Source organism: Triticum aestivum, chromosome 7D, assembly GCF_018294505.1.
Source record: "Triticum aestivum cultivar Chinese Spring chromosome 7D, IWGSC CS RefSeq v2.1, whole genome shotgun sequence".
Taxonomy (NCBI): Eukaryota; Viridiplantae; Streptophyta; class Magnoliopsida; order Poales; family Poaceae; genus Triticum; species Triticum aestivum.
In genome coordinates, this window is record NC_057814.1 from 89,972,057 (window position 1) to 89,984,505 (window position 12,449).

Below are 12,449 nucleotides of genomic sequence, written 5' to 3' on the forward strand. Positions count from 1 at the left end.
TACGCCCTGCGGCCACGCCCTCGGGAGAGGAGGACGTAGCGGCCCTGCTCCGGCTCCGCCGCGCCCAGTCGTGCCCCGCCGCACTGGCTGCTGCCCGACCGTGCGCTCGCCCGTGCCGGCCGCGTTCTCGCTCTGCCGCTCCCGCTCGCCCTCGACAGCCACCGCGAGCTCTGGTCGACGGGGAAGAGAGGAAGGTGCGCGCGCCCCGCCCTGCCTTGACCTGACGCCGCTCGGCCACCCCTCCCGCCGACGCGCCCGCTCGCCCCCGGCAGCCACCGCGAGCTCTCGTTGATGGGGAAGAGAGGAAGGCGCGCGCTTCACGACCGTTCCGTTGCTACTCTTCTCGCTCTTATTTGCGTATGTTAGCCACCATATATGCTTAGTGCTTGCTGCAGCTCCATCTCATTACACCATCCTTTTCATTAGCTTAAATAGTCTTGATCTCGCGGGTGTGAGATTGCTGAGTCCTCGTGACTCACAGATACTTCCAAACAGTTGCAGGTGCCGATGAGATCAGTGCAGGTGACGCTACTGAGCTCAAGTGGGAGCTCGATGAAGATCTTGTCCGTTGTGTTGTTTCTTTTCATATTGATCAGTAGTGGAGCCCAGTTGGGACGATCAGGGATCTAGCAGTTGGGTTGTCTTCTTTTCTTTTGGTTCCGTAGTCGGACCTATGTGTGTACTCTGATTGATGTATGATTTATTTATGTATTGTGTGAAGTGGCGATTGTAAGCCAACTCTTTATCCCATTCTTGTTCATTACATGGGATTGTGTGAAGATGACCCTTCTTGCGACAAAACCACAATGCGGTTATGCCTCTAAGTCGTGCCTCGACACGTGGGAGATATAGCCGCATCGTGGGCGTTACAAGTTGGTAAGCAGAGCCATCCCCGACTTAGGAGCCCCTGCTTGATCGAATCGCTGGCGTTGTTGAGTCTAGAACAAAAATGTTTTGAGTCTTAGGATTATATATATCGGAGAGTAGGATTCTTTTTACTCCTCAGTCCCTTCGTCGCTCTGGTGAGGTCTCCTGACGTAGAAGTTTTGACTATTCTCTCCTCAAATTTCACTAATTTTTTTTTAGGATCACGCGGGTATCTTGGAATCGTTCCGATGGTTTTGTGATGAGAACATTGTTCTTGGTGCCTCCTGACATTTAGGGGTTGTGGCAGTGTCCCGGGGAGTTGAGCTCCGAGGTGTTGTCGTCACAATTTTATCGTTGCAGTTCTGAAATACCTGAGTTTCGCCGACATCGAAATCTCTTTTATGCAGTTGTTGGTGAGATCACCTCGACGCCACCCAGTACTGGGGCGGGAGTTCGGGAGTATTGCCATAACTCGTATAACGGATGCTTTTCGAAGGTTGAGGTAAACGATTTCCGAAGGTTTCTTGGTTATGTGTTGACGGATGGATACAGCTGGATCTAGGGATTGTTAGTTTGGGTGATATATTTTGTGTCCCCTGTATCCCCAACACCAGATTGCATAACCAGAAGGTTTCGGGAGTTTATAAGTGGGAATTTAAGTAGCCTTAGGATATCTTTCCGACAGACGCATGATATGAGATTGGGGTTCGACGTCTAGTGGTCCGCCTGTACACGGTTGGTTTTACAGTGGTCTCGTAGTGTCTTAAAGAGTCCTTGGCTATGCCGACTCGGGGACGCTTCGTATGTCATGTGCACTGCCTTGCACATGATGGTGCTGTACGATCGAGCCCGTATGGGCCCCACCACGAAAACTTCGGACGAAATCTCTATCATATGTTTGTTCCGGCTTATTCCGCAAGCCAAATCCTTTGTTTTGTTTTATTTGTGGTATTCGAGTTGCTTCAATGACAAGTGTTGATTCCATACCTTATTCTAAGTGGTGTTCTCATATTTCTATATGGATGATAATCCTTCTTGATCATCGAGGTCGTCATGTTAATTCTCTTCCAACCGGCGTGCTTCTCTTCAAGTGGATCCGATCATCCCAACATTCGCAAGATCAATTCTAAGCTTTTTCTCAACGGTGTTTATTCCATCTGCCCAAGTTGCCTTTGTTTTCCCGGCCTCCCACCCTTTTTCTTCAATGACTCAGATTTCTTAATCATGTATCCATCTTATGGAGGTGAAGTCCCTTCATTCTTTTCAATCAATATTCTTACCCGGTGGTTCTCATGAAGATGTGCTTCAAGTTTATCATTCTTTGTTGTTTTTCTCCTCCGATGGATTAAATTCAAGCTTTGTCGATCATATCCTTTCCTTGTTTCAAATGTTTTCTCATGCCGGTGTACCTCTTAATCATCCACTTCTCGCCATTCAATTGTTCCGGAGTGCTGAAGATATCTCTGAAGATTCGTGTTTCCACTCCGCATCAATTCTAACTATTTCGAGGTTGTTACCTCATTCTAACCATTTAATTCAACCGGTGCAATCTCCTTTTCAAGTAATCATTTCAACGGTGTATCTTTTGAGTGGGACCTAACCCACAGGTCTTTTCCAGGATGTTACCTGACTCTTCTAATTCTTTCTGGAGTTATTCTCAAATTCTTTGCAAGTTTGACGTAAGAATGAATTATCACCAGTCATATGTCTTTCTCCCAGATCTTTCAAATTCTTTTCATTGTTGATTCAACCTTTCTATTCTTCATGGTTCCGGAGTGCCTCATAAATTCATGGTGGTGTTTCTCGTCATCATTCTCAACATGTGAAGATCGAAGAAGAATTTCTCCTAAATCTTGGTCCGTTCTCTTGAAAATTCATAGTTCTAGCTTATGCCATCCTCTCATAATTGTTTTCGATTAAGAGAATTCTTTTCATACCCATCCGGAGCATTTCATGAGTCTTTTCAGTTTGATTCTCCGAAGGCCATCATTTCAGAAGATTTCTTCGTTCTCAGCTTTCAACTCTCGTTCTCCAAATCATACCGGTGCATCACTCAAATATCCTCTAATCAGTTCATGATCTCTTCGTTCTCGTGTATCTAAATTCTGTCAAGTATCTTCATTCATTTTCTAATTCTTTCCGTTGAATTGTGCCTTTGCTACTTTCATTTCCAATTCTTACGGTGGTTCGTTCAAGATTTCTCTTCCCCCGTTACCATATCAATTCATTCGTTGTTTCCAAATCCTACCGGTGTTTCGATGAAGACCTTCACTAGTTTGCGCTATATCTATCTTAATTCTTTCTACGAGAATAAGTAGTATGCCAAATCTGTTGCTTGTCATCAATTAATTGGTGAAGGATGAGCATAATGTAATTCTTATTCTTGTTTCATCGAGTAAATTCAATTCCTTATTCCGGAGGTTCATCTAAATTCTTGATCTCATTTGTTCATTTTCTTTCCGGAGCTTCAAGTTATTTCAATTATATCATTTCAAAGCTTCATCTAATCATTGCAAGGCTTCTCCCGGAGTTCTTTTTAAGTTTCCATTTCGTTTGATCATTCTTATATTACCGGAGTTCTTCATGGAGGCTCTACTTGGTGGTTCGTCAAGGATTCTTTTCATTCTTCAATTGTTCTTCAAGATTTCTCTTGGAGTCAAGATCCGCCAAGCTATACTCAAAAATAAACATGGTGCTCAACACATGTGTTGTTTTGAGGAGTTCAAACATTCTGCATCTTGCATTCTAAAGTGCAATTCGTTCTACCTTATCATTGAGGTGGTGTTATGACATTCTTGACAGTTTGAGTTCGCGTTTCATGATTCACATGTGGTCAAGAATGAGATATTTTAAATCCACCAATCTCTTCGTTGGTTTTATCTTGTGTCTTGTTTCACCTTAAGCCTTCCCTAAGGAATGCTGCTATTATGGTGCTTATCAATGATCCAAGTTTTCTCCTATCCTCTAGACGAGAGAAGATTTCATCTCTTCGTTGATCTCAAGCAAGCAATTGTTTTCGTTAATGGCAGAATTTCACCTCAAGTTTTGAGATGTTTTCCATAAGCCCACTACAAGCTTATTCTTTTCGTTGTTGGTTTTCCAACAACTCCGTCCAAACCTTCTTGGAAGGAAGTTTCCCTAATTCAATTGTGGTGGAAGTTATCATTTCCTTCTCCGTTCTCTTATTCCGACGGTCTAGCTTCAATTCTTTCGTTACAGAGGCATTGTGATGTTGCTCTTTTCGACCAATCATCTTGTTTTGTCAAGATCATGTAATTTTTTCCTTTCTTATCCATTTAGCCGGAGTGTCGTGTTTTCACTCGAGTTCTCTCATCTTATCAAGTTTTGCCTCCCTTCTCAACCGGAGTGCTGTCTGAAATATTTCCTACCCCTTGTGCCATTCTTTCATTAGTTCCGGAGGCAATGTGTTGTTAACTTCATCGAGTATCCTCTCATCTTGTCAAGATCATGTTCAATTCCTTTCATTTTTAGTCGGAGTGCTGTCCAAATTATATCGTTCTTATTCCTTCCCTATCTTGTTTTAACCGGAGTGGTTAAATATCTATCGTGTCACTTAACCTCAAGGTTCTCATGGCGTTCCTTGCTTCCGTTTACTACGGAGTTCTCTCAATTCGCTTATCTCCGTTGTGTCATTTCCTCAAGCTTTGCGACCGCTCAAGGTTCTTTGGTTTCACTCGTTTGTCAAAGAAGCAATTTGTTTTACCTCTTCCCCTTCCGCTTCTTCTCCGGTGCCATCCTAGATCTCGGGACGAGATCCTCTTGTAGTGGTGGAGTGTTGTAACGCCCCGAGACCGACGCTTCAGAAGACTTCCTTATTTTTGTGATCGCCGTGTGTTCTTTCTGGTGCTTGCTCTTTTATTTTTGCATTGCATCATGTCATCATGCCTTCATGTCTTTAATCTTTGCATAAAAACTCAACTAAATAAATTGCATGGATCTTCGATCCATTTAAATCGAGGGAAATGCACATGGTGATTTCTCTTTATAACATATATCCTCCCAATATTATTAGGGAGCTATATTAAAAATATTCCATTAATTGGAGTTCACCTTAACACACGTGCAAAATTAATCCTATGCCTTTTCTGCTTTGAGTCGATCTCTCTAACTTTGCCAACAATTCTTTCTCCATTTATTGTGGCTCCTCTAAAATTCTCAACATTTTTGGGCCTTCCAAACCTCCTCTTCCTATTCACCCATTTGAATTAAATTCAAATGTTTTTGAATCTAAACCTTGCATCCATGCCCACTCCTATTTTCTTGGATTAAACTCATTTTTCTTAGTCTGAGAAAATTATCCGCGTGCCCAACTTCTTCCCCTAACCTCTCTTTCTTTTCTTTTCTTATCGCTGTTTTGTTTTATTTTCTTTAGAGTGTGAGAGAGAAGAGAGTCCAGCAGCCAGCCGCTCCATTTGGCCCAAGGCCCATTTGCACCGAGGCCCAGCCCGCGCTCTCTCTAACCCTAGCCGCCAGAGACCGAGCCCATCTCTCCCTCTCGTCCTCCCACAGCGCCGCCAGCCTCCCCTGTCTCATCCTCCCGATCCCCTCACCCTCTTCCTCTCGTCCTCTCCCTTGCACCGGCCGCCCGCAGCAACCTCCTCCCTCTCGCCCCCTGGCAGCCTCCCGCCGACGCCCTCTCGCCATCACCACAGCACCTCGTCTCCCTCCTCGAGCCAGAGGAGGAGCCCCGCACCCGTTTCCCCAGCGCTGACCTCCTCCTCGCTCCCATGGCGTCGCCGCCCGTCAAGCTCCACCGCCGGCGCCCCGAGCCCTCCGCTCCGCCGTGCCTCCTCCCCTCTGCAGGCCCTTCTCATGGAGCCGCCTTGCCTCCATGGCCGCCGCGCCTCCCTCTGCAGCACCAGGCCGGAGCCCCGTCGGCCTCCTCGCCGCCGTCGCGCCCCTTCCATCTCCAGCCACTCCTCTGCAGCTCCTTCCTCCACCACCGCGTCTTGGCCCTGCCCTCGCCGCGCCCTGCTCCCTTCTGCAGGTGTTGCTCCGCCCTGAGCTGCGGTGCGACCAACTCCGGCGGCCCCGTCGCTTCTGCGGGCGAGCGTCGCGCGCCCAACTTCCTGCTTCGCCTGTCCTCTGCTCCGCCTCCAACGCCGGCGACCACGACCAGCACCCTCTCGTCGGTGAACCTCCGCCGCACGCTTCCCTCCGTCCTGGCCATCACCTCCCCGACGCCCTTGCTGCTGCTGCTAGACCACCGTCGCCTCCTTGCTGCTGGCATCCCGAGGCCTTGTGATGTTTTGTGTTGCTTCGTTTTGGGTTGCGCCAAGGTTCTCTCCGACAAGTGTACAACTATCCGGTGATGCGCCAAGTACCCCTTGGATCGTCAAGTTCGACTACACGAAACCGCCAAGTACCACTACGATTGCCGTGTACATCTACGGACGCCAAGCGTGGAACAACAAGTACCCCGACAACGTGGGTAACTCTAGCGTCGACCCCGTGGACGTCAAGTACCTCTACCGACGACCCCGAACATTTACGAAAACGTGTACCACTACCGTCGCCGTGTACCACTACTTCCCCTACGACACGTGAACAACTACTTCCACTTCTAACGCGTTCCGCCCCGAATGCACGCTTCGAAGGTATAACCGCCGAGAACGACGTCCGTGGAACGAAAGCATGTGTTGTTTGAGTTGCTCGTGGTTGCACCGTTTCCGAGTTGTCATTCCATGTTCCTCCTCGTTGTCATGCCATCGTCCTGTGGGAACCCGGTAACCGGGATCACCCCACCATCTTTTGCATGTTCCGCACATCCACATCTTCGTTTGCACCGGTCGCTCAACGAGTTATCGGAACCGGGACGTCGCCATGGCATCGTTTCCGTTTTCATCGCCGTGGCACCCAATTCTTTCTGCCATGGTGACCAAATGCTCCTAATCATCTTCATGTCAACATTTTCATAAAATTGCTTAAACCTTGCATCTGTCATCCGCATCATGATAACAACATTTAAAATGTAAATAATTGATGTTCGCATTAAAATTGCTAAATGGCATGAGGATTTTCCGGAATTATTGTTTGTTGTTCCGGCCTCATTTAAATTGCCTAAATAGGTAGTTTCCATATGCTTCACCTCTTGCCATGGTTAATAACATTTAATATTGTTGGGCACATAAATGAGAGAGAACTAAATAATTAAATGTGGTGTTCCGTCAATATGCAACTCGTTGCATATTGAGCTCCACTTAATTTGTAGTGTTGTTTGTTGCACTTTGCCATGCCATGCCTCATTAAACCGGTCATGCATCATATTTGGTTTTGCATCATGCCATGTGTATGTGGTGGTTGTTTACTATGTTGTTTGTTTCTTTCCGGGTTGCTTCTCTCGTTAGCTTCGGTTTCGTTCCGGAGTTGTGAGGATTCGTTCGACTACGTCCGTTTGTCTTCTTCATGGACTCATTCTTCTTCCTTGCGGGATCTCAGGCAAGATGACCATACCCTCGAAATCACTTCTATCTTTGCTTGCTAGTTGTTCGCTCTATTGCTATGCCGCGTTACCTATTCACTTGCTCTTCAAGCCTCCCAAATTGCCATGAACCTCTAACCTTTGTCACCTTCCTAGCAAACCGTTGTTTGGCTATGTTACCGCTTTTGCTCAGCCCCTCTTATAGCGTTGTTAGTTGCAGGTGAAGTTGAAGATTGCTCCATGTTGGATTATGTTTATGTTGGGATATCACAATATCTCTTATATTATTAATGCATCTATATACTTGGTAAAGGGTGGAAGGCTCGGCCTTATGCCTGGTGTTTTGTTCCACTCTTGCCGCCCTAGTTTCCGTCATACCGGTGTTATGTTCCTTGATTTTGCGTTCCTTACGCGGTTGGGTGATTTATGGGACCCCCTTGACAGTTCGCTTTGAATAAAACTCCTCCAGCAAGGCCCAACCTTGGTTTTACCATTTGCCTACCTAAGCCTTTTTCCCTTGGGTTCTGCAGACTCAAGGGTCATCTTTATTTACCCCCCGGGCCAGTTCTCCTTCGAGTGCTGGTCCAAACCGAGCGATGTCCGGCGCCCCCTGGGCAACCAGGGTCTATGCCAACCCGACGTCTGGCTCATCCGGTGTGCCCTGAGAACGAGATATGTGCAGCTCCTATCGGGATTTGTCGGCATATTCGGGCGGCTTTGCTGGTCTTGTTTTACCATTGTCGAAATGTCTTGTAAACCAGGATTCCGAGACTGATCGGGTCTTTCCGGGAGAAGGTTTTTCCTTCGTTGACCGTGAGAGCTTATAATGGGCTAAGTTGGGACACCCCTGCAGGGTATTATCTTTCGAAAGCCGTGCCCGCGGTTATGTGGCAGATGGGAATTTGTTAATATCCGGTTGTAGAGAACTTGACACTTGACCTTAATTAAAACGCATCAACCGCGTGTGTAGCCGTGATGGTCTCTTCTCGGCGGAGTCCGGGAAGTGAACACGGTTTCTGGGTTATGTTTGACGTAAGTAGGAGTTCAGGATCACTTCTTGATCATTGCCAGCTTCACGACCGTTCCGTTTCTTCTCTTCTCGCTCTTATTTGCGTATGTTAGCCACCATATATGCTTAGTGCTTGCTGCAGCTCCACCTCATTACACCATCCTTTCCATTAGCTTAAATAGTCTTGATCTCGCGGGTGTGAGATTGCTGAGTCCTCGTGACTCACATATACTTCCAAACAGTTGCAGGTGCCGATGAGACCAGTGCAGGTGACGCTACTGAGCTCAAGTGGGAGCTCGATGAAGATCTTGTCCGTTGTGTTGTTTCTTTTCTTGTTGATCAGTAGTGGAGCCCAGTTGGGACGATCAGGGATCTAGCAGTTGGGTTGCCTTCTTTTCTTTTGGTTCCGTAGTCGGACCTATGTGTGTATCTCTGAATGATGTATGATTTATTTATGTATTGTGTGAAGTGGCGATTGTAAGCCAACTCTTTATCCCATTCTTGTTCATTACATGGGATTGTGTGAAGATGACCCTTCTTGCGACAAAACCACAATGCGGTTATGCCTCTAAGTCGTGCCTCGACACGTGGGAGATATAGCCGCATCGTGGGTGTTACAAGTTGGGGATATCATTACATCAACATTACATAATATTTGGGGATACATACAAGGCATACAAATGCCGCAAGAATACAACAATACATCATACATGAGAACAACATCCGACTACGGATGAAACATAAACAGAAACTCGAACGACATCCACCCTGCTAGCCCAGGCTGCCGACCTGGAACCTATCCCCTGAACGAAGAAGAAGCAGAAGAAGAACTCCAAACAAGCGAACATCGCTCTCGCGTCATGATCATCGCATAACCTGAACCTACATCTGGTGGTGTAGTAATCTGTGAGCCACGAGGACTCAGCAATCCCATTACCATGGGTATCAAGACTAGCAAAGCTTAAAGGGAAAGGAAGGGTAAAGGTGGTGAGGTTGCAGCAGCGACTAAGCATGTATGGTGGCTAACTTACGCAAACAAGAGCGAGAAGAGAAGCAAAGGAACGGTCGTGAACTAGCAATGATCAAGAAGTGATCCTGAACTCCTACTTGCGTCAAACATAACCTAGAAACCGTGTTCACTTCCCGGACTCCGCCGAGAAGAGACCATCACGGCTACACACACGGTTGATGCGTTTTAATTAAGGTCAACTGTCAAGTTATCTACAACCGGATATTAACAAATTCCCATCTGCCACATAACCGCGGGCACGGCTTTCGAAAGATAATACCCTGCAGGGGTGTCCCAACTTAGCCCATTATAAGCTCTCATGGTCAACGAAGGATATTCCTTCTCCCGGGAAGACCCGATCAGTCTCGGAATCCCGGTTACAAGACATTTCGACAATGGTAAAACAAAACCAGCAAAGCCGCCCGATGTGCCGACAATCCCGATAGGAGCTGCACATATCTCGTTCTCAGGGCAACACCGGATAAGTCAAGCTACGAGTAAAACCAGACCTCGAGTTTCCCCGAGGTGGCCCCGCAGGCTGCTCGGTTCGGACCAACACTTAGAGAAGCACTGGCCCGGGGGGGTTAAAATAAGATGACCCTCGAGAGAGCGACTCCCTAGGGAAAAGAAATAGGATAGGCAAATGGTAAAACCAAGGTTGGGCCTTGCTGGAAGAGTTTTATTCAAGGCGAACTGTCAAGGGGGTCCCATAAATCACCCAACCGCGTAAGGAACGCAAAATCAAGGAACATAACACCGGTATGACGGAAACTAGGGCGGCTAGAGTGGAACAAAACACCAGGCATAAGGCCGAGCCTTCCACCCTTTACCAAGTATATAGATGCATTAATTAGATAAGAGATATTGTGATATCCCAACATAAACATAATCCAACATGGAGCAATCTTCATCTTCACCTGCAGCTAGCAACGCTATAAGAGGGGCTGAGCAAGGCGGTAACATAGCCAAACAACGGTTTGCTAGGAAGGGTGACAAAGGTTAGAGGTTCATGGCAATTTGGGAGGCTTGAAGGACAAGTGAATATGTAGCACAGCAAAGCGATAGAACGAAGCAACTAGCATAGCAATGATAGTAATGAGATCCAAGGTGACGGTCATCTTGCCTGAAATCCCGCTAGGAAGAAGAACGAATCCATGAAGAAGATGAAGCCACGAAGACGAACGAATCCTCACGATCGCAACGACACGGGAACTATCGAGAAGAAGCACACAACAAGGTAAACACACCACACAAGAACAAGGCATGATGCTCAACCAAATATGATGCATGACAAGGCTATATGAAGCTACTCATGACAAGAGATGATGCATACAAGAACAACACATCAAGGCAAGTTTAAATGAGGCCGGAAACAACCTATAACAATTCCGGTAAGTCCTCATATGCAAATTTCGAAATTGGTCCAGAACTGAACAAGCATTAAGTTGAAGTTGTTAAACAGCAAGTTAAAGAGCACCATGATAATCTACACGAAATTCTAGTCAAGTTACATATAAAGTTCATTAGATTCGGAGCTACGGTCTAGAAGATATGAGCAAAACAAGATAAGCATGGCATTGATGCAAAATGCATACAAACATCAAGCAAACACCCCAAAACAAGGATGCAACATGATAATATGGAACTACATACAATTCTAAGCAAGTTTCATATAGAGCATGCTCAAAACGGAGCAACGGTGCAACACATACACTCCAAACAAGACATAGCAACACTCTGTCCAAAACAGCAACTAGGTATAAAGCAAGCATCAAAACAATATGCTACAGCAACTCAGCATGAAAACAAAAGGCATGGGCATGATGTACATGTAAAGCACAACAAAACATGAACACTGAGCTATCTCCAGAAATCACTAGAACATGCTCAAAAGGACATGGCAAGATTGCAAAATAATAACAGATTCATAGACTTAGCAGAATTACTGGACATGGCAGAAATAACATCAGGTTGCAATGTTCAGAGCATGAAATCAACATGCTACAGGAACTTAACATGGCAAAACAAGGCATGGCATGAATATACTCAAAGCATATAACAAAAGTCCCTTACTGACCATAAGCCAAAAAGGACCAGAAGATATGATGGCAAGCATGTAAACATAGCAAGTTTCGTTATCAGGTTTCAGACTTAGCAGAAAACAGAGCATGGCAGAAATAATAATATGAAGGCCTCTTTGTGAGCTTGATGCACTCAATACAGAGCAATACATGACAAACCAAGCACACCTACAGCAAGATGGCATGTTTATGAAGCTAACCATGGCAAGAACAATAGCATAGCATATGGGGAACAACTACAATAAGCTTGGAAAAATTGCATATCATGTTAAGAATCTGCCAGAAATATTTTATAGCAAAAGTAGAGCAAGATTGAGTCATGCTATGGCACCTCATAATTGCAAACAAGGGCAGGAATGGATCAATTACAACAATAGATACAAAACATTCTTACTGAACATCTCCAAAATATGCATGGATATCTCTGTAACATCAAGTTTACATGGCAACAAAATTACAGCAGACAAAGACTTAGAGAAATCACTGTCCCTGAAATCAGAAATATTACGGGACCTAGTTTGCATGCTTGTGTTAGTCACCACAGAGATCACAAAAATACATGGACTACACCACTGGAAAGATGGCATGGCATAATTCAAAACATATGTAGAGCTCATGCCCAAAAGATGCACAGATTAAAAGATACAAAAATGACAAATCTCCAAGTTCTGATAAGAACCAGCAGATAACAGCAACTAGCACTCTTGCAACGATGATTTGGGCATCAAGATGGACTCTAATGAACATGGTGCAATTGAACAAAATGAAGAGCATCACGAGACGAACAATTTGACATATTACACGCGCGAATCGGAGCTACATGCAAGGAGTTACGAGGTTATGAACATGGCATGATAATGCAAACTTCCAGGACTTGGGCAAAAAAAACAACCTCGAGGGGGGCGAAGTCAACGCAGCGGATCGGGCTCGGGGTCGCCGGCGCGGGCTCGGCTGGCCGGAGGAAGAAGGGACAGGACGCCGGCGGGGGAGGGGGCGCCGGATCTGGCCGGCCCCTCGCCGGATCCGGCGCGGCGGCGGCGG